At 47.5% G+C, this 21,728-nt stretch overlaps 2 protein-coding genes and 1 long non-coding RNA gene across 7 annotated transcripts in view; all 3 read left to right on the forward strand.

Moving 5' to 3' along the window:
- ADSL (adenylosuccinate lyase) overlaps positions 1–21,728 on the forward strand; it is a 300,844-nt gene that overhangs the window by 51,260 nt on the left and 227,856 nt on the right. The window lies entirely within an intron of this gene.
- The window catches only part of TNRC6B (trinucleotide repeat containing adaptor 6B), a 230,321-nt gene that overhangs the window by 12,938 nt on the left and 195,655 nt on the right, over positions 1–21,728 (forward strand). The window contains exon 2 of one of the 5 annotated variants that reach the window (XM_069102858.1): positions 19,738–20,014. The exons of the other annotated variants lie outside the window; for them this stretch is intronic. The gene's annotated coding sequence lies outside the window, so the exon portion shown is untranslated. The remainder of the gene's footprint in view (positions 1–19,737; positions 20,015–21,728) is intronic. 5 annotated transcript variants of the gene reach the window in all.
- Positions 7–3,317, forward strand: LOC138173014 (uncharacterized). The gene is made up of 2 exons (XR_011171297.1): positions 7–2,101; positions 2,354–3,317. It is a non-coding gene; the product is annotated as an uncharacterized lncRNA (long non-coding RNA).

Raw genomic sequence — 21,728 nt, forward strand, 5'->3', positions numbered from 1 at the left:
TCACACAGCGGGTAAAGAACTGAGGCTACATCAGGCAAAACCCCAGCAGTAACAGGATGAACACAGAGCCGTCCTCATCCTTGAGAGCTTGTGTTTCCTTGGGGGAAGCTTGTCTTCATGAAGGTTTGAGTATCTTTGAAACTACCCTTCCCAGTGCCAGCACCCTCCTCCCCACACTGCCTTGGGTAGCTGTGTTTCATTAACCTTAAATTGGTGCTGACACACACACCTCTCATAGGCCCTGGCCTTTCAGATAGAATGCAGGCTTATTGTGGGGAGGGGAGGGGTAGTTTGACTCTTTGTACCTATTTGTACCCCTTGCCTAGCACAGATTAGGCTCTTAAGTACTTGTTAGTTGATTGAGAGAGAAAAGTATACTTGAGTTAGAAACATCAATACAAATATATTCTAAGTGAATGCAAAGTAATTTCTTAGGTGATGAGAACAGATTTTCTGTAGGAGATGGTGCCTGAGCTCAGCTTTGATGCAAAGGAAGGACTTTTTGAGGCAGAAGTGAGAAGAGCATGCATTCCAGGGATTAGGGGAGGGGGAGCAGTTGGAATGAAGAAGAGTGATGCCTTACAAGGCTGAAAAGTGGGACTAGAAGCACACAGCCTTTGCTGAGGATTTGGACTTCTCTAACCAGATTATAATCCAGGGAGACGAGAGCAGCCAGTCCAGAAAGTTGGAAGTTAAGAAGACCCAAGTTTAAATCCTGTCTCAGATACAGGCTATTCAAAATAGTTTAGCCTTAGCTTTCTTTTTTTATGGTATTATATTTTTTCCAGTTACATGTAAAGGCAATTTTTAACATTCATTTGTTAAAAATTTTAAGTTCCAAATTGTCTCCCTCCTTCCGTCCCCTCCACTTCCCTAAAATGGTAAGCAATTTGATATAGGTTATATGTGGACGATCATGTAAAACATATTTGTAGTAGTCATATTGTGAGAGAAGAGAGAGACCAAAAGGAAAAACCACACAAAAAAATCAAAAATAGTATGCTTTTATCTGCATTCAGACTATATCAGTTCTTTCTCTGAATGTGGATAGCATGTTCCATCATGCATACTTTGAAATTGTCTTGGATCATTTTATTGCTGAGAGGAGCTATGTTGTTCATAGCTGATCATCCAACAGTGTTGCTGTTACTGTGTACAATGTTGTCCTGGTTCTTCTCCCTTCACTCAGCATCAGTTCATGTGAGTCTTTCCCGGTTTTCCCGAAGTCAACCTGCTGCTCATTTCTTATAGCAGAGTAGTATCCCATTACATTCATATACCACAACTTGTTCAGCCATTCCCCAACTGATGGGCATCTCCTCGGTTTCCAGTTCTTGGCTACCACAAAAACAGCTGCTGTAAATATTTTTGTACATGTATATCCTAAGCATTCTTACAGAAAAAGCCAAATGGATGAAGAATTCCTATTGTCCATAGTATGGAATTCAATTAAATAGCCAACCCTTAGAGCCTGTCAATTTATTATGTGTCCATTTTGAATAAACATAGCAAATGGACAGTGAGTTAAAGCCCATTGTTGAACAGGAAGTGCAGACTGGGGGCTTTGGGGAAATTGAAGTTATTTTAGCGATCCCCAAACTTTTTCTTGAAAAAGGGCCATATTTTTTGAAAAGTATATTTTTATGAATAACTTTTATTTTCATTTCTCCTACATTTCCCACCATAACTCTCCTGCAGCCTGCTGCCCGACAGCCAACCCTTATAAATAAAGATTTTTCTGAAACATGAAGAAAAACTTTTTAGCAAAACTAACCAACATATGATGTCCAGCCCCCCCCCCCCAAGAAACTGCAAAGCAGGGAGAAGTACTTCTCATGTCTCTTCTTTGATCATAATTTCCCAGTATTTCAGCTAAGCTTTTGCTGCTACTGCTGTTGGTTTTTTTTACATTTACAATGTTATTCTCACTGTATGTTTTGTTTTCCTGGTTCTGCTTATTTCACTTTTTATCAGTTCCTGTAAAGTCTTCCTATGCTTCTTTGTATTCATTAGGTTCATAGTTGCTTATGGCACTCCATTTCATTCATGTACTACGGTTGTCAGCCATCCCACAATTGATGAGACTCACTGTTGTTTCCAGGTATTTGCTGTCTCAGATGGCACTGCCGTGTATGGGGAGCTTTTCTCTTTATTATTCGCTTGCCCAGAAGTGGAATCTCGGGGTAAAAGCATGTGGGCATTTTTACTTTCTTTGCATAATTCCAAATTACTTTCCAGATTGGTTGTACAAATTCAGAGTTCTATAGGCTTCCCCCCTCCCCCAGCATTGTTACATCTTTTGACATCTTTAAGGTTCATCTCTTTAATAACAGTATATTCTGTTTATTGTAAGACGCAGCCCACTGCATTCTCTGAAGAGTTTAGAATGAGTATTACACAGGAAAGGCCCCAGGATACGGCTGGAGTCGGCTGCAACACAGCACAAACAGGGATTTGTCACGAACAGTGGTGATTATTAGAACGACTTGGTTCAGAGTCGCACCCTGCACCCTGAATGAGCTACTGTAACTATCCTAAGAACCTTCTTGGAGTAGAGCGGATCGTGGTCTGCTACGGGTTCTACATGCTTCATCAAGGTTCGGTTTTGTTCCCACAGCCTGGTGGCGGGTTGTTAACTTCTTACAGCATCTTCAAGTGTTAGCAGTTGTTCTTCATCATTGTATTGCTGGCTGCTTTATTATTTTTCTTAAAATATTAAATTAAAATATTAAAATTGGATTTTTTTTACTTAGCAGAAGCTTCTGGAAGGAGTATTTTTGAGGGATAATTAGTACAAAAAAAGGAAGTAAAAAGTTTCTTAATTGAGCTTTCTTTTTCTGTTGTTAAATGATAGACTTTTATAAATTTAAGCTGTTGAATTAGAATTGAATTGAATTATAATACTTCTCAAAATTAAGTTTACAAACTTTATGATTTGGGGTTTTTTGGTGGATTGTTTTAAAATTTAAATTTGGACATAGAAGATTTGAGTACTGACAATTAGCTTTAAACTGAAGCCACGTATTCATTTGTAAATGAGGAGGATGACACCCTTTTTGGCTCTTAACTCTGCCCTTTGGAGCCGATCTCCTAGGGTCTGAGCACCCTTTTTGTAATACTTAAGAGAGCTGAAGTTGTAGACATTTATCTTCCCTGTGCTTTAATTTTTCATTATGTTGTGTCAAAATCGTTTCTCGGTTTTTGTTCATCCGTATTTTTTCCTTGTGGTTAATAAAACCCAGTTATTAAACTCTGTATATTAGCGACACTGCACTTTATTTCTAATGTGCTACAACAATAAATTTGCCACTAATGTTCTTGATTTTATTTTATTTTTTATTTCTTCTGCATAAAGGACCATAAGAAGTACCTTCAAGGGAGAAATGTCTGTGTGTGTATGTGTATGTGTGTGTGCACTTTCCTTTTAGCAAACATTAAATGCTTGCTCTGTCCCTGATACCCCAAAGACAAAACAGTTCCTGGATCCCTTACCTTCAGGGAGCTTATGTTGAGGGCCTCTGTAAGGGTAATTCAGAGTACAGATGCAATTATTTCAAGAAGACTCAGAGAAGCTAACCCCTGTTTGAGGTGGGGGATGGTCCTTGCCCAACTAGGCTTTGCAACAAGCAAACGATTCTGGGAGTTGAAGGGGCAGAGAGCATGTATGCTTGATGTGGGCGATCTGACCACTTGGATTGGAGAGAGCATGTGTAGGGAAGTACTCTGAGCTAACACTAGAGGTTGAGAAGGGCTAGGGCCCACCTCATTGATCATCTAGTCCAGCCGAGGGGTACCCACTAGAACATAGCTAGTAAACCATCAGGCAGATAGTGGGGAACCGCTACTTCTCCAGGCAGCCTCATTCTGCCTTGGGACAGCTCTCACTGTTAGGGGGTTTACCTTTTTGTAACTTCCCATCCATTGCTGCAGGTTGGGGGCTGGTTAGAACAGATCTAATCCCTTGTCCACTTGATGGCCATTTAGGTCCTTGAAGATAGCTGTCTTCATGTCCTCCAGTCTAAATATATTCCTTTAACCAGTGCTCCTGTGACACAGACTCAAAACCCTTCACTATCCTGTTTGTCCTTCTTTGGACACTCTGGCTGGTCAATGTCCTCATTAAACCTTGGGCCCCAGAACTGAGCACAATGAACTCTGGCCTCTCTCAAAGCAGCCCAAGATGCCATGTGCTCATGTTGAGCTTACAGTGAATTAAAACCTCTGTGGCTTGTTCTTGATAATTGTGGCTCGATATGGTGTGTGTGTGTGTGTGTGTGTGTGTGTGTGTGCGTGCGTGCATGTGTACGTACACGTGTGCACACCCATTTATGACTTGTTTCATCTTGTTAGTTTATGCTAACTATAGTTAGGGCAGGGCAATTGGGGTTAAGTGACTTGCCCGAGATCCCAGTGCTCCAGCCTGCTCAGATCTTGGATGCTGACTCTCTCGTCCATTTTTATGTCATTTTCAGATTTTATGAGGATTCCTTCTCTGCCTTTATCCAAGGGATTAATAAAAATGTCCAACTGCTCTTTGAGTCTGGCCATTCCAGCCCCTCGTGAATCCACTGGGTTTTATTTTTGTCTAATCCATATCTCTCCATCTTCTCCACAGTGATGGCTTAGGAAACTTTATCAAGAGCTTTGCTAAGATGCAGAGAACCAACATCCAAAGCCTGGCCCTCTGTTGGTTTCACATACTGTTAAAATCAGTCCTGAGCTTAGTTTGGCATAAGCTGTTCTTGCTGCTCATGCTGGCTCTTCTCCATCCGCATGCTTTCCTCTCGTTTCTTTCATGATCCATTCTAGAAGTTTTCCAAGAATTGAAGCCAAGCTCATTGGACAGTAGTAGCTCAGGGGCTCGGTTCTCTTTCCTCTCTCTGAAGACCAGCACATTCTGTGCTCTTCTCCAGGCTTGTGGTCTCTCTCTCCTTGTTCAAAATCTCTCCTGTATCACTGACCCACAGCTCTTTGAGGACCTGAGGATGGTGTCTGTCTGGGCCTTTGATGGGAATTCATGCAGGGCATCAGGGTGCTCTCTTGCTGTCTAGTTATATCTGTGGACTCACCACTCCCCCATCTGTCATTTTCTTTCTTTTTCTTTTTGCTTTTCGGAAGGGGGAGGGCAGGGCAGTTGGGGTTAAGTGACTTGCCCAAGGTCCCACGGCTAGTAAGTGTTAAGTGTCTGAGACCAGATTTGGACTCAGGTCCTCCTGACTCCAGGGCCAGTGATCTATTCACTGTACCACCTAACTGCCCCTGTCATTTTCATCATCAAAGTCATCTGCCTATGCCAAGAAAGCTTAACCTTCTGTCTGTTCTCAGTTATCAGCCTTAAGTACAGTTTCCATCCCTTAGCACAGAGCCTGGAGTGGAGTGGTCATTTAATAAGTGTTTATTGATTGATTTAACAGTTGGCTCAGTGAGCCTGCTCAATCCAAATATAGCTACCCAGGTTAGATAGGTAGATAGATGATAGATGGAAGCATGCATACATACACATACATACACACATACACACATACATACATGGATTAGGCATTTAGTGAATACTTGGATAGCCAAAAAGATACCCCCTCTCGCCAGAAAACCAACCATCCCTAGGACTGCGCCATAGCCTGAAATTCTTCTATTATTTTTTTGTATTTCCTATTAAAATCTGCTGTTTACGCCAAGCGGGTGAAGACTTTCTTTGGTGGAATGGGCAGATGAGAACAGTGAACATGGCAGAAGCAGGTGCTGTGGAGTGCTCTCAGTTTGGTGAGACCTCCACGGTGTCAGGGTTACACTGACTGCATCAGTTGATCATCCTGACTTGTCTTTCCAGTGGACTTTGATGACTTGAAGAGAGAGTCTGGTAACTTTGTGCAGCTTGGCCTCACTGAAATCCAGTTCGTGCACAAGTTGACATCGCTGTGAATATCTGTTCTCTTTGAAAATGAAGGATGAACAAGTCTCTTTGGACATCCCGGTTTTTCCTTTTCATGGAACTTGTTTCCCTTTGGGTCTTCAGAATTCCACTTTAGTCTCTCCTGGACTGACTTCCCCTGCAGCATTTGCTAGGAATCCATGGGATCCTACCTATTTTTCCTCTGAACTTTTAAAAATCTGTTTTTCCCAAAGCTAGGGTATGGCAGACTTTATCCATACTTCCTCTTCTCTCTCAGCAGCTCCAGCATGGGGTGACCACTTCCCTCCAAGGGCATTTTCACCCTAGCCATCAGCTTCTCCCCTGGTGGTGAGAATTAGATCCAGAATGGATTTCCTCCTTGTTTTCCTGACTTTAAGGATGAAGTTATCACTGAGGCAGGCACAAGGCTGGTTACATCTCACGCCTATATGTGCTAGGCTTAGGTCGTGTTTCCCAAACTCATTATGTTTCCTCCTTCTGTGCAGGTGGTTTCCAGCATGTTCCAAAGACAAGTGGCATGTGTGTCTTCCTCCTTTGACCTTCATCCAGATTTCTTTTGTTTAACTTCACACTTTTGGTTCTTGGATTTCCTTCTCTGTGCACACCTTCTTCATACACAATATTCTTCTCTGCTTCCCCCCTCCCTAACAGCCCCCCCTTTTATAACGGTCCTACTTCTTTTTTCTTTTTGGAGGGCAGTTGGGGTTGTGACTTGCCCAAGGTCACACGGCTAGTTTTTGAACTTAGGACCTCCTGACTCCAGGGCTGGTGCGCTATTCACTGTGCCCCCTAGCCAACTGTCCTGTTTCGCTTGAATTGATACATCTGGAGCCACAGGCCAGTCCTGGGCTTCATCCCACCAAGTTTCTGTTTTAGTACAACTACTTCCTCCTGTTTGTGGCCTGAACTTGGGGCTTTTCTGCATTGACTGAGGCCATTGGGTTTTACTCCTTTCATGGATTTTTTCTCCTGGGCATTGTGGGGTTTCAAGCTGCTTTTCTTCCTTTTTGTGGTTACCTTTTGTAGTATCTGACCCAGGGGAGAAACACAGGCAGTCTTCTTCCTCCTCAAAATTTTTAGTTTAAAGACATTTTTATTTGATTTGCAGCATGCCTGGCAACTGGGCTTCCTTAGATCTGCTCCATTTATGGGCAGGAAATCTGTCCATCCTGTGTTCTTTATATCAAGAAATCCAGAACCCGTTCTTAGAGCCCACCTTGTTCATCAGTTGTCCAGATCCCAAATTAACTTTAATACGTCCTTTGTTTTCAGTGGATAAAGTGAGGAAACACAAATTGATCCTTTGTGACTTTTGGCTTCTTGCCTAAGACTTCATAATTCATCAGTAAACATTTCTTAAGGGCCTAACTACATGCCAGACACTGAGCTAAGCGCTGGCAATGCAAAAGATCGTCTCAAGGAACTTGGTCTAATGGGAAGGGCAGCATACAGAGAGCTTTACACAAATAAGCCATATACAGCATGAATCAGAAAGAGTCAAGAGGGGCCTTGAGGTGGCCCTGGAGTCAGGAAGACCTGAGGTCAAATGTGGCCTCAGACACTTAACTAGCCATGTGACCTTGGGCAAGTCACTTAACTCTAATTGCCCTGCCCCCCTCCAAAAAGAAAAAGAGAAAGAAAGAGTCAACAGGGAATGTGCTAGAATTAAGGCAATCAGGAAGGGCTTCCTGTAGATGGTGGTTTTAGCTGTCCCTTGAAGGAAGCCACAGAACCAGGAGGTAGAGCTGAGAAGAGCCAGCATTCTCGTCATGGGGCCAGCCAGAGAAGACGCCCAGAGCTGAGAAATGGGAGGGCTTGTTCATGGAATTGCCAAGAGGCCAGGGTCCCTGGATTGAAGAGTAGATGTTGTAAGGGAAAAGAAGACAGGAAAGGGAGTAGGGAGGCCATAGGTACCTCTTGGAGTTCACTGAGTGAGTGACAGGATTGGACTCATGCTTTATGAACGCCTTTTTAGTGGATGAAGGGGGGATGGACTGAAGAGGGGAGAGCCTTGAGACAAGCAGACCAAGCAGCAGCTATGGCAGTAGTCCAGGCATGAAGTGACCAGGGCCCTACACCAGGGTGAGGGAAGTATGTCAGAGGAGAGATGCTGCAGAGGAGAAAGTGACGGGCCTTGTGCCATTGCAGCCATATTGCATATGGAGGTGGGGCCGGGAGAGAGTAAGGAATTAAGTATGACTCCAAGGGTGGAAGCCTGAGGGATGGGAAGGGTGGTGTCCCCCACTACAGGAAGAGGGAAGGGAGGAGGCAGGGAGGGCTTCAGTTCTGGACATGTTGAATTCAACATGTCTCTTGGACATCCAGTTTGAAGTGTCCGGAAGGCTGTTGGACACGAGATTGGTGGTCAGCAGAGAAATCGAGGCAGTTGTACCCAGAACACACGAGCAAGATCCAAGTAACAATTTAGAAGCGGACCCTTTATTGGTGCCATGCTGGCTGATCTGGCCACATGTTGGTGGGCTGCCAGGGCACCTCCCAGATCGTACAGCAGAGTTCTCAGGTAAAGCCTCAGCTTTTAAAGGGATGTCAGGTGGCCAACGGTTAGGTATTACATAAGCAGGAACTTGACAAAATCAGTGATTGGTCAGCACACACCTTGAAATTCCCACCCTCGCCCACCCACCTCCGAGCAGGAGAGCTGATTGGGGGGTGGGAGAGAATGGGGCCAGGTACTACAGCAGGAAAGGTGGATTTGAGGGGTCAGTGATGGTAGGGCCCAGGGCTGAGCCCTGAGGGACACCTGTGGTTAGAGGCCCTGATCTGGAGGAGAATCCAGCAAAGGAGACTAGGAGGAGTGGTCAGAGAAGGAGGAGGAGAACCGAGACGGAGAGATGGGGGCGGGGGGAGTGCTGCACCCCCAAGGCCTGGAGAGGAGAAGCCCCAAGACGGAGAGTGAGCCACACTGTCAGAGGCTGCAGAAAGGCCGAGGAGAGCACGCCTCTGCCTCCCTCCAAGCTGCAGGCCCCTCTCCCCCCTTCCTTCCTGGGGGGCTGGTTCCTTACCGCCTCTCCCCTCTTTCGGCAGCCCCGGCTGCGCCTCCTGCTCCCGTCTGCACGCCCTCGCACTCGGCGTGCCCCAGGCACACCGCCACCCCCCCCTACCCGGATTGCCCGGCCTCTTGGCTCCCTCGCTGGCCTGAGGCCCTGCCTGTGCCGGCCTGGCTCCGGGACGGAGCACGCTGCCCAGGTCGGTCCCGCGGGCAGCTGCCCTGGCCTGGCTTAGACGTGGCAGAGACAGGGCCCTTCCGTGCCCCGCTCGGGGAGCACACCTCACGGCGCTGCGTGCCGGCCACATGACCCCGCGGGACGGTGCTGCCCCTGTCCCTGCTTAGCGATGGGAGGCCCTCCCGGAGCCGCCCCGGTTCTCAGACCCCTCCCGGCCTACGTAGCGACCCACGGTGGGAAAGCGGAGCGGCCGGGCGAGGTCTGGGGCTGCGGTGGCTCTGCCCCGGAGCCGGCCCCGGGCGGCCCGTCCGCACCGCAGCTGGGCCTTTGCGGGGCCGTGAGAGGGGGAAGGGGCGCGGCGGGGATGCCGGCCGGCCAGCCTTTATAGAGCGCCTGCTGCGTGCCGGCTCCTCGGAGCCCTGGGCGGGGGAGGATTACAGTTGGGGAAACTGAGGCATACGGAGGCGGTAGGTTTCCATGGGAAAGAGGGCCAGGTCGGGCCGGCTTTTGCCTGGGGTTACGACGTCTCTGGAATTTTGAGAGGTTTAAACCTACAGACCCGAGATCCAAGGAAGGCCTCCCCTCCCCTCCCCTCCCCCCCCCCCCCCTACCCCAGCCCCCCCCTCCCCCCCCCCCCCCCCCCCCCTCCCCTCCCGGCCTGCGGCGGCGCACGCGCGGGGCGGGGCCCGGACGTCGCGCGGGGCGGGGCTTGAGCCGGGCCTGGCGTACAGATGCAGCCCCTGACACCCGGTGCTGGGGGACCCCGGCCAGGTGGCCTCACCTCCCAGAGGCGCACGGGGGTTGGGAGCCTTCCAGCCGCTGCTGTTCTCGCTCAGATCTGAGCCGGGCTGCAGGAGGAGCTGCGTTTGCAGAGCATGAGCCGACGGTGCACGGACCCTGTGGCCCCCCAGCCAGGGGCTCCCCTAACAGATGGTCCGGCAGGGGAGGGGGCCTCTTAGCTGAAGCGTCCGGCTTCCCCAGAAGCCTGGCACGGGCCTTTTCGTAAATGTTGTGACCTCCCACTTCGCTCCCAGCGGGCGGTGTGGTGCTCAGCAGGAAGCCGGGGAGGCGGCCCCCCATTCCCCGGAGGGGGAGCCTGACCCAGCACCCACGGGGCCTGATTTTGGGCCGGCCGGCTCTGTGCGCTCTTCTCTTGGAGGCTTGACTCCCCCATCCCCAGTGCATGTCTCGCGGCCGGTCTGGCTTCAGTTCTCCAGACTGGGCTCTGGCCTTTAAGTGTGGCCTGGGCTTATTAGGAGCGGGGTGCTCTGGGCCCCCTGCCTTCTTTCCCGAGAGCTTTCCAGTGTGTCACGTCTCAGCTGGGTGCGCAGCTAGGTGGAGCATCAGACCTGAGTTCACATCCAGCCTTTGAGGCTAACTTGCTCTGTGACCCTGAGCAAGTCACTTCATCCAGTTTGCCTCAGTTTCCTCATCTGTCAGATGAGCTGGAAAAGGAAGTGGCCTGCCGCTCTAGTATTTGCCAAAACCCCGAAATGGGGTCACAGAAAGTTGGACGCGTCTGAACACCACCACCACCAATTATATATCAGCTGAAAAAGAGAGTCCCGACCTCCTGTGGCTTCAGAGCTTGTGCTTGAGTGGGTCGTGGGCAGTTTTGGTTTTTTTGCAGACAGCTGATATACCGAAGGCAACCACGGGATCAGCTCCCTTACTGCATTACCCACTTACCCCAGTTTTCTTCAGTGACTCATCACTCTGGCATTCCTAAGGGAGGGCCCCTTCATTTCCCTTATTTTAAGCTCTTCGAGTAATTGGTACTTTAAACTTGAAAACTTCTGAACAGCTCCCAGTAAGCACAAGAAGAGGGCCATTCTTTCACCATGGGTATTGGCACAAAGAATTGGGCTCCCTCCACACAGCCCCAGATCAGAGGCCGCATCCCAAAGCTGCACATTAGCCGCTGTGGGTACCAGCCACTGCAACTTTTGTATGACGTCCAGCCTTGTTAGAGAAATAGTTAAGGAACGTGGATGTTCTGAGTTAATGTCTGGGCTTTGTTGAGGCGACTTTTTAGGGGAAATAAAAGATTTGTTTTTGGTTAAGTAGGAGGGAATGAAGCAGTGCAGGGTGGCCAGACCATAAAGAGTTGTCAGTCTGAGACGAGCACTCCAACCAAAAGCCTTTAAATAACATGAGTTCAAGAAAATTCTTTTTTAAAGTCAAACCCCTACCTTACCCTGCTAATCTAGGTGGTGTTGTTCAAGCAGTAAATAGAATGTCAACAACTGGAATTTGAAGCAGTTTGGGGTTTGCCAACTGAAAAGGAATAAAGAAAAAAACACAGGTGGTTATATCTGAAAATAGTTCCTTGGTGTGCTGGTTGGGTCCATGAAAGGGCAGTAGAGGGATATCAAGAACCGTCTTCACTTTGGAGAAAGTTCACAGAGCTCTGGTGGGGGCCCCTTTAGCTCTCAGTTTCCTTTTCTGTAAAATGAGGGGGGTGTGCCGGCTGATTGTTTTAATACCCTTGTTTACTACAGAAGTCTCATTAGCCAGTTAAGGTCACTGCTGAGAGATTGTAATGATTTAGTACCAAGACTCTGCAGTCATTTTTAGAATTAAGAGTCTGCTTTGTGCATATTGATACACTTCTAAAATAGATCCTCACCTCTGCCTTCTTTCAGGAAGAAGAGAAAGACCAGTCATGGGAAATGGGTGGGTCTTCCTGTCTAATAGATTTCTGTCACTTTGCCTCTGACTTGAAGACCGTGTCTGGAACAGCCAGTGGCGGGAGAAAGGATGGGCTGGCTTTCCAGGGCAGGGTTCGAAGAGAGTCAGTGTCCTCATGAGAGCGGATGGTCCCCCTTCCTGCCCTCAGTGCTCTGGGGATCCAATTTGAATGGATGAGATTGGGCAACTTGGTTAACATTGTCTGCCCCTTCTCCGTTCCTTCTCTCAGTGCTTTAGTCCATCCTTGGTTCCTGACTGGTGTCTCTTCTGTCCTGTCAGGCTCCTAAGTCAGCCCCCTGCCTGCTTCTGGCAGCAAGTTGGCCTCATAGGGCCCTGAGAGAGAGAGTTCATACTTGGAGATACGTCTGGTTTTCCAGTTTGACTGGCATGTGATGTCCATAAGGGCAGCAAATAGCATACAGTAAGCTTGAAGGCATACCTAAGTTGCTCCCATTTTATCTTCTAGACAGTGGGAGCTCTTGAAGGGTTTTGAGCAGGAGAGAAACATGGTTGGATCTGTGTCTTAGGAGGATTATTTTGGTAGCAGTGTGGAGGGTGAATTGACTGACACTCTCTCCCTGGGCACCCTGTCTAATAGAAATCTTACCTACCTTCTTGTCTTTTCCCACACATCTCTGCTCCCACACAGTGAAGAGAAAAGGATTTGGCCTCAGCTTCTTTCTTACCCATTACTAACTCTGATCCAGCACCTTCCCTCCACCTCATTGGACACCCGTATTGTGCACCCCCACCCACAGTAGCTGTGTGCCCTGTCGCTTCTGGGACAGTCTGAGTTTCAAGAAAATAAAAGGTTTAGGTTTCATGAAGGGAAGAAATTTCTTTTGGCAGACTGTGCATCCCGTTTTTGGTTCAGGAAATCTTGGTATCCAAATGCCCTTGGATCTCCTTGCTTCTCCCTTCCTGGTCAGTCTTGGTGCTTGGGCTTGTGTGTTTTCTTCTCTCTCCCTTCCTCTGTGACTTCACCGCAGAATCTTCTGACACCTCAGAGCCCTCTTTGTTCTGCAGTAAAAAATGGCAGTAGCAATTCTTACCTGTTGAATTCTTAGGATTTTGCAGCCCCTTGGTACTTTTCTGGGCTCCCCTTGCAGCCCAGATGGAAAGCTTCCCAGAACCCTGGATGTGTGGATGCCCTTAGCCCTGAAACACCTTCTCCCCAGGCCTGTACCTTCATTCTTATACAAGCCCTTTTATCTTTCCTCCCAGGGTTTCTGAAAATCTGAGAAAAGGTTCAGCCGCACAAAGACTGCAAAATACCATAACATTTTATTTTTTAAAATTTGAGTTTTGACAATAAACCTTTTGCTATTTATAACAAAAGTGAAGAAATAATTCAGCGCAAAGAAAAATTAACTGTTGTGATTCATGAAAATATGATAAGGCAGTAATTATAAATCTACCTTTAACATTCTAAATTTAGATAATACCATAACCAAACCTGGTGGGTTTTGCCTTGTAGTAACTCATTTATTTCCCTGAAACCCATTTTTTTCTTAAGCTCCTAAAAACCTCAATTTTGAGATTCTTTATTCACAATGTTTTCCAGGAACCTTGCCCTGGATAATGGCCGGTCAGGTTAATGATGGCCTTAACCGCTTCACTTGGCACACAATTAGGAAGCTCCATTCTAGGAGCAGAGAGAGGTGCCTATGGTCTAGCAGGGGAAAAGCTGCCCGACTGAGTACGTTGGTGTTTTAGCTGGCATGGGTACAGATGGCACCCCCTCTGCATTTTGTCATGGACCGTTGCCAGCCCACCCATCTCTGGGTCAGGTCCTGAATGTGTTCTTACGAGTCATCATGGATAACACTGCAGCCTCCTTGGCAGCTCCCCTGGGCCCTTGGGTAGCCTGTGGTCATGCGTATTCCACAGGCACAGTGCTCCACGACTGCACAGGGAAGGCTGACGGGCCTTGGTGAGCCTCTGAGCTCATCCGGTCGGATACTCGCTGCAATCCTGTGCTTGGTGAAGTCCCTGCCGCACCTTCCTGTGATTCTTGTACACCCTCCTGCAGGTCCTCCCCAGAGGACCTCTCCAGGGTGCTGAGAGCTGTTCAGTCCTCAGTCCATCCTTCTGTGTCAGACAGTAAACACATGGTGCCTACTGTGTGCCAGAAATGCTGCTTCTCATAAACATTTTAGAGATAATAACATGTGGTCTTATGTTTCTTCTGCCCTGCTGGACCTCTTGTTTTTGGTAATTGAACTGTCCACAATCTTACATTCTCCGAAATCTTTTCCCCTTTAAGGTGGTGCTGAGCTTGTGAGCCTGGATGACGGGGAGCATAGTGGTTCCTTCAGCAATAATATGGGTGTTTGGAAGAGGGAAAGACTTGGGGAGGAAAAACGATCCTGTCTGATTTGGGCTTGCAGAGTTTGAGCTGTCCACGGGAGGACATTTCATTAGTGATGTGAGAGTGGAGGTCAGGAGAGAGCTCAGGACTCGGTGTGAGTCTGAGAGTCAGCCCCAAAGGTGGTGATTGAATCCACGTGAGCTAGTTTTCTGTTGACCTCTAACTTTTATGTCCTTGGGCTTCATTTTTACTAAGTGCAAACATGAATGGGTTCCTTTAGTCGTTTGTCCCAGAATTTGAGGAGATGGAAGGGACCTTGGTGGCCATCTAGCCCAACCCATAAGCCAAAAGCCACCCCCACTGACATAAATCTGGCCTCTGCCTGAATACCTCCAAAGAAGCAATTCCTGGAGGTAGGACTGCTCCCCACCCCTGAGAGGCACCAGGGGAATCCAGGCCATCCAGGGAGATCTGAATCTCCTGCAAGACTTGACTCTTCAGATGCTTGCTAAATCTTATTGAGTCAATCATCGCCCCACAGATGGAATATGCCAGCAAAGGGGAAAACCCACCAGGAGATACTGTAACTTAGTCTCTGTCCGGTCCCTTAAATAGTGAAGGAGTGGAAGAGGACGTAGGTGCTCGATACAGGACAATGTCATCATCTTTTTAAAATCTGGTGGGGGTCAGTTGTTAAGCTGTGGATCTTTTCAATACAATAACAGCAACGTTGTGGGACCATCCACTTTGATAGACTTGGCTCTTGTCAGCAATACAGTGATCTAAGACAGCTCCCAAAGACCCATGATGGAAAATGCTGACCACATCCAGAGAAAGAACTATGGAGTCTGAGTGCAGATTGAGGCCGACTTTCTTCACTTTTTTTCTCGTGGTTTTTTTCTTTTGTTCTGTTTCTTCTTTCACAATGTGACTAATGTGGAAATATGTTTGACATGATTGCAAAAAAGATCGGAAGAGCTGTTAATTAGTTTTGTATGTCTTGTTTAATAACTTCCTCTTGCTGGGTTTTTCTTTGAAAAGGGTCTTTTTTCCCTTCATCTTCCTTTCCAAATCTCTCTCTCCTCCCTTCTTCAGTGGGCTTACCCCTCTTTTTTCTGAGCCTCATCTTTGTTTAGACTTGGCGTGTCTGCCTTTAGGACACCCTCTTAGGCTCCGACCACAGGTGAGAGATTCACACTTAGTGAGATTTCCTTTTCCCCACCTCTGTGTACGGAGATTGTTGGGCCTACTTCACCATCCTTCAGGGTGCTGGCATCATTCTGCTCAGAGGCTTTGGCAGGCTGCCAGAGAGCTGGGGAGGGAGCTAAAATAGGGCCCCAAGATCATCACTGAAAACGGCTTTTAGCTGCCTTGTCATTGTCCTTCTGACCTGCTTCATGTCCACAGCCTCCTTTTTATCAAATAAGACTTGGCAGAGTTTGAATACACAGCAGAAAGTGGCTTAGCTCGCCTCCAGCCTGAACTGAGAGAAGTTCTCAAACCTTGTCCTCATCCACAGAAACACTGCACTGGTAGTATGTGTGTGGGCTGCATGTGGGGTGGGGGGCAGGAGAAGGCATGAGACCCTATTGGGCTCTCCTGATGTGCGCTGGGCACTGTCCTGAGCCCTGGGGATACAGGCAGTCTCTGCCCCACAGGACCTCGCAGTCTAGTGAGGAGGCTGATGCCCAGATGGCTGCGCCCCAACAAGTCACAGGTCATGGAAGGCCATCATTGGTCATACACCAGCTGTCTTCTTGACAATACTCCGCCTATGCTCTGGGAAGGATTACTGTTGGCTTTTGGTGGTGTTCTCGGCCTGATCGCTGCTGTACTTCCCTCAGACTGTCCTCCATGGCCACCAGACTGTGATGGTTCAGGCCTCCCCTCCCTCGACCCTGACCAGTTCCAGTCACTGCCCAGCCTGTCTCCTAGGCCCTGAAGCCTCTCTTTACCACAGTCCATCCAGGTATCATTGTGAGTCAGGTCACCCTTTAGTGACCTTACCATCCCATCCTTGGCTCACTGTTTCCTGTTAAGCACGGCTTGTTTCTTTCCCATTCCCTAGGGAGACCACCTCACCAGCCACCCTCCCTCGCTCTCTGCTGGTTGAAATCCTCCCCAGCCTTCCAGACCTACACCAAATGCCTTCTGCTCCATGGAGTCCTTCAGTCTTGAACCTGACTCTCCTTCCTGTGAATTTATATTCTATTTTGAATTGTGGTTAATGCTAGAACACTGAAGCTCTGGAGTTTCTCTGGGCCTATGTTAATTGGTATCAGGATAGATTGAAATAACAAAGAATGTATAGATTAAAGAAATCACTTAGGTGGAGAATGATGGGGCCATTGTGAGGACGGTGGACTGTGCTTACCCTGAGAACAGGGTGTGTGTGCGTCGTAGCAAGGCCCCGCTGTCCCTGTAGACACCGGGGACGTGGGAGTGGAGGCTGGCCGGCCATTTGTCAGGAACATTGTAGAGGGAACCCAGGTCAGAGCTAAATGAGATGGCCTCGCTTCTGAGATTATAACTTCTTAAACCTGTTCACAGGGTGGATGCCAGGAACCCCGACCTCTCATTTTTCCTTGTATTTTCTCAGCTCTAATGACTAGTCTGTGGACTGAAAAGATCAGGACCAAAAATGGCAAATGGACACTTGAACCCCAAGATAAATACGATGAAAGCACCTCGTTGCCCAGTGCCCAGGACCAGCTCACCTGCCCCAAGGCATTCAGAGAACTGGCAAGTGGGAGTCAACTCCAGGCATCTGTAAAGGGCCATGGGGACTGGGGAGCAGGCTGTGGGAGGGAGAAGGCCGAGTGGATCTAGAAAGAAGGAGAGCTGAGTCTGCAGATGAAGAGGAATTGTCATGGCTTTGGTTCCTGGGGAGATTCTCCATGGTGTCATTAAAGATAATGAAAGCTGATGTTTTTATGGTGCTCACTCTGTGCCCAGCGCCGTGCAAAGACTGTCTGTCTCACTTGAGCTCACAACAATCCTGGGAGAAAGGCGCTAGACAGAGGTTAAAGGACTTCCCCAAGGTCACACTGCTAGCAAGAGTCTGAGGCTGGATTTGAAACTGGGTCTTCTTCCCCAGCATGGCTGGCAAGAACAGCCAGTGCCAGGCTAGTTTCACTTACAGGGTTACTAGATTGGGAGAGTGCTGTGGATAAAATGTCTAAATTTTAGTAATTGTTTCCTTTGGGTCATATGGCAGTATGTAGACTGTTGCTTGGTCAGATGCACAGTCGTTAAGACTCCTACGTTTGGAAGGGTCTCCAGCAGAGCTCCTCCAGCGGCAGCCTGGGCCCTGGGGTGGTTAACACTGTCAGCTCTCATCTGTCCCTCAGTGGGTGTGGGGGGAGGTATTCAGTATTCAGGGAGGACCCCCCCCCAGGACTTACCGGATCTGACCAGAGTTGTGAGTGAGTTTAATGGCCTTGTTGTGAAGGAGCCACGGGCGGACTCTAGAGGCTGCTGTTTAGTAAAAGGGAAAACCCCAGATAAGATTTCCCAGCCCAGGTTCCCATTAATTGAGGCTCCACCCTTGGATGCCTTTGGTGTTGTGAATGTCTGTGAATCTGTCAGAGAAGCCCTTTGGCCTTTGGGGCAGTGCGAGCCACATGCACAAGTGTCAGAAAAGCGGGGTCACAGCCACTGCTCTGTTGACATGCCGGTTCCCTCTTGTTTTTACTTTTCGTTTCGCTTTCCCTTGAAAGGGATCTTCTCTGCTCAGCTGAGAGCTCTTAATCTCGATTGACTGTCAGACAGGAAAAGCACAGAGAGCTTTTCACCAGGCTGCATTTTTCATCATTTCTTTTTACCCCAAGAGACAAAGCGTTTTCTATTTTTATCTGTGAATTCATCAACTGCTGTTTGCACCGATAGAATACTTTCAGGCAGCCAAAACTCTGAGCGAGTTTAGAGTGGAATCATTTCAGGGCCAGGAGTCAAATGGAAAGTCTGCCGATTTGCCTTTGCCTTGCCTTTTTGAAAACAGGTTAACAGCAAAGGACCCTTTTCCTGTAGCAGTCGTACGTTTTATTGGCCAGAATGAACTATATGCAAACTTCCTAGAAACCTTTTCAGTAATTCCAGAAAATAGTTTGGGTTAGTGGCGTTGAGATTCTTGGTATGTGATGCATTTAAGGAATTGGTTTTAAGAGAACAGAATCCCATGGTTATTGCCAAAGAAAAACATGGATAAAGCGGCTGTGAAATCAGGTTTTAAGGCGATGGATTAAGGAATATCTAACGTCCTTAAATCTGTGACAGTGAGAACATTTTGCAGCTGCTGGGGAGGGCATTGGAGCAGGGGCAGGCATGATTTGGGAGACCCTGTGTAGCCCTTTAGAGCCAGGGACGTTGGAGACAAGAAGGTCTGAAGTGTGTGCCCATGGAAGCTAACCCTCTCCTCCCCGCTTTCGGGCCTTGGCAAGGGAGGTGCCCATTACCTGCTAAAATCCGGAAATACTTGCCGAGACTGTGGCTTTTGTGCCCTAGAAGGAAGACTCAGATAGATGGACTGAGGATCCATTATGGTCTTCAGTCGCTGGCTTCTGCCTCTGAGTTTTTGTTCATGCTCTTTCCTCTTCCACTGATGCCAGTCTGGATCCGACTTGTCCCAAATACCCCAGCCTAAGGCCCAGCCTGTTTCATGAAGCCTTGTCTGACTTTCAGTTTATGTTGATCTCTGAATTCTTTTTTTTTTTTTTTTAAAGCAATCGGGGTTAAGTAACTTGCTCAAGGTTACACGGCCAGTTATTTCTGGGTGTGGTGCTGAGTATCTGAGCCCGGGATTTGATCCAGGTCATCCCGACACTGGAGCCCCTGCTCTTACTTGCTGAGCCACCTGGGCGCCCCTAAACAATTGGGGTTAAGTAACTTGCTCAAGGTTACACGGCCAGGTGTTTCTGGGTGGGTGCTAAGTGTCTGAGCCTGGGATTCGATCTCCAGGTCTTCTCAACACTGGAGCCGGTGCTCTTACTCACTGTGCTACCTGGCCGCCCCCTTTTTTTTTTAAATTGTTTTTTATTCTTTTCTCCCCAACTGCATTTTTTTTTTTTTTGCTTTTTGGAGGGCTGATCTCTGAATTCTTAGTGTATTTTTACATAGTACCAAATGGTTTGAAAGCACCGTACTTGCTTTTGAACTGTGCCCTGTGTATTAATTTTATCTTCCCCACTTTAACTTTATGGCAGCAGGCCATACTTACTTAACAGTTCCCATTTATATAACTTTTTTAATGAAGTAATTTCTTCATTAGCAATCATGTGAAGTAGATATTGCAACTAGTGTTACTCGCAAAATACAGGAAACGTGAGATCCAGAAATGGGAGGGTGATTTGTGCCCATTAAATGTTGGACCGGAATGCTCCTTGATCTCAAGTCCAGTGTTATTTTTACAATGCAACAAGGTCTTATGGATTAGTTCGTGCATTTAGAACAGAATCCTCATTTGGATTAGTTCCTGCGTTTAGAACAGAATCCTCATTTGGATTTCGACTTTAATGCACCACAGCTAGGTAGATATATAAACATATACAGCTTTGGAGCATTAGAGAAAGTCATCAGAATATAGGATTCAGGATTGTATGGAAATAGAATGTAAGAAAAGAAAATTCTTTGGACTCTGACAGAGTCGTCTGTGAAGATGGCAGAGGCTGATGCCGGCCGGGAGGTGGCCCCAGGAGCTGAAGCCCAGGGAGATGGCACCAAGCACTGCCCGCAGCTGTGTCCAGCACAGAGGGGCCAGGAGCCAGGCTCACTGTCAGAGAGATGTGGCCCCCAGGCCGCAGCAGAAGCTGCACCCGTGAAGTTATTGCCAGCGTCAGTGAGATCGTGACCTGCTCCAAAGTCAGATCTGTTCCACACCAGCAGAAAAGACCGTTTGTACCTTGAGGATTATCTGAAAAGGTGAAGGGGGAACGACGCTTAGGGGCTAGAAGAAAAGCAGAAGGGGCAGTACCGTGTGGACAGTGCAAAGATGGTGGCCAGAAAAGGGCAGCAGCTGTTCAGAGGTTACTGAGGAGTGTAGAAGATCCACCTAGAATCATTTCCCCTTTGCTTGGCCCGATACTTGGCTGAGTTCTAATGGCCAGAACCTCCCCAGGATGGTTATACGGCGTGCCAGTCACTCATCCTTCCTTGAGGGGGGTCACTTCTGCATTGAGCTCTGCTTCTTAGCCAAGAAGCAACTGCTTTGGGGATCCCACTGGGGAAACGGCCTCTGCTCCTTAAGCATTTTGTTTTCACATGCCTCATCTATTTTATCTTTATAGAATGTTTTAATTTACAAATAATTTTTTAAAAAGGAAAATTTTTAGCACACTTGCTCAAAAATAAAGTCCCTACACAGAATCTAAAAGCTTGCTGTTTTTCTCTAACTGCCTGAGCCAGAGAGTTTAATGTAGACAGTGATTTGGAATCTAGAGCTGAAATGAAATTTGCCCATTTCCTGGAGTTCTTTGTTATTTAAAAACAGCAAACAAGAACTTGCCCCTGAACCCTAAGACAGCAGCACCTTCTCCAATGTGAGGCAGTATGTTTGGCCTGACCCCCTGCCAAAGGATTCTGACCATATCTTAAATTCTTAATAAACTCCTGTATTTGTGACTAAACCATTTGGCTGCTATGTCACGCACCTTTGGTTTTAACATTATTGAGTCTGGATACCTCTTTGCACATCTGGTCCAGGCAGATGTGGCCCTGCTCAGACTACCCTCTCTTGTCCTGATTGGTGCCTCTTCTCCTGCCATCCATGTTGGGGGGAAGACCTTTGGCTCTTGGAGACTATTGCCCTGGAGGAGGGAGAACCAGGGCCTCAGCCTAACCCCTGAGAGCTTTGACTTTGTTTCCCCTGCCCCCCCCCATCTCTGTCTTAAGGCTTGAAGTCAGGCAAGTAGCCAAAGTGGAGGCAACCAAGTTTTCTTTTTTTTTTTTTTAATTAATTTGTTTATTTACTTTCAGTTTATAACATTTAGTTCCACAGTCCCTTGAGTTCCAAATTTTCATCCCCTCTCTCTCCTCCTCGCCCTCCCCCCATGGCAGCATGCAATCAGATATATTTTTATTTATTTTTTAAAGCAATCGGGGTTAAGTAACTTGCTCAAGGTTACACGGCCAGTCATTTCTGGGTGTGGTGATAAGTATCTGAGCCCAGATTTGATCCCCAGGTCATCCCGACACTGGAGCTGGTACTCTTAGTTGCTGAGCCACCTGGCCGCCCCTAAGCGATCAGATATAGGATCTACAAATACCTTCACATTAAACATTAATCAGGTTGTACAGAAGGATTATAACTGATGGAATGATCAGTGGGAAAGAGGAAACAAAATAAGAAAAAGAAACACAGCAAGTGGTTTGTTTCACTCTTCATTCAGACTCTGTAGTTCTTTCTCCGCATGTGGACATCTCTTTGGGTTGTGAGTCTTTTGGAGTCATCTTATAACCTTACATTGCTGAGAGGAGCCCAGTCTATCAAAGTTAGTCATCACACATACGTTGTGTCTGGGATTGTGTACAGATTTCTCCTGGTTCTGCTCCCCTCACTCAACATCAGTTTATATAAGTCTCTCCAGATTATTATAAAGTCCGTCTGCTCCTCATTTCTTTTTTTTTTTTTTTTTTT

This window comes from Petaurus breviceps, unplaced genomic scaffold (genome assembly GCF_028583685.1).
Source record: "Petaurus breviceps papuanus isolate PSGF00001 unplaced genomic scaffold, PetGlider_PUasm1.0 558, whole genome shotgun sequence".
Lineage (NCBI taxonomy): Eukaryota > Metazoa > Chordata > Mammalia > Diprotodontia > Petauridae > Petaurus > Petaurus breviceps.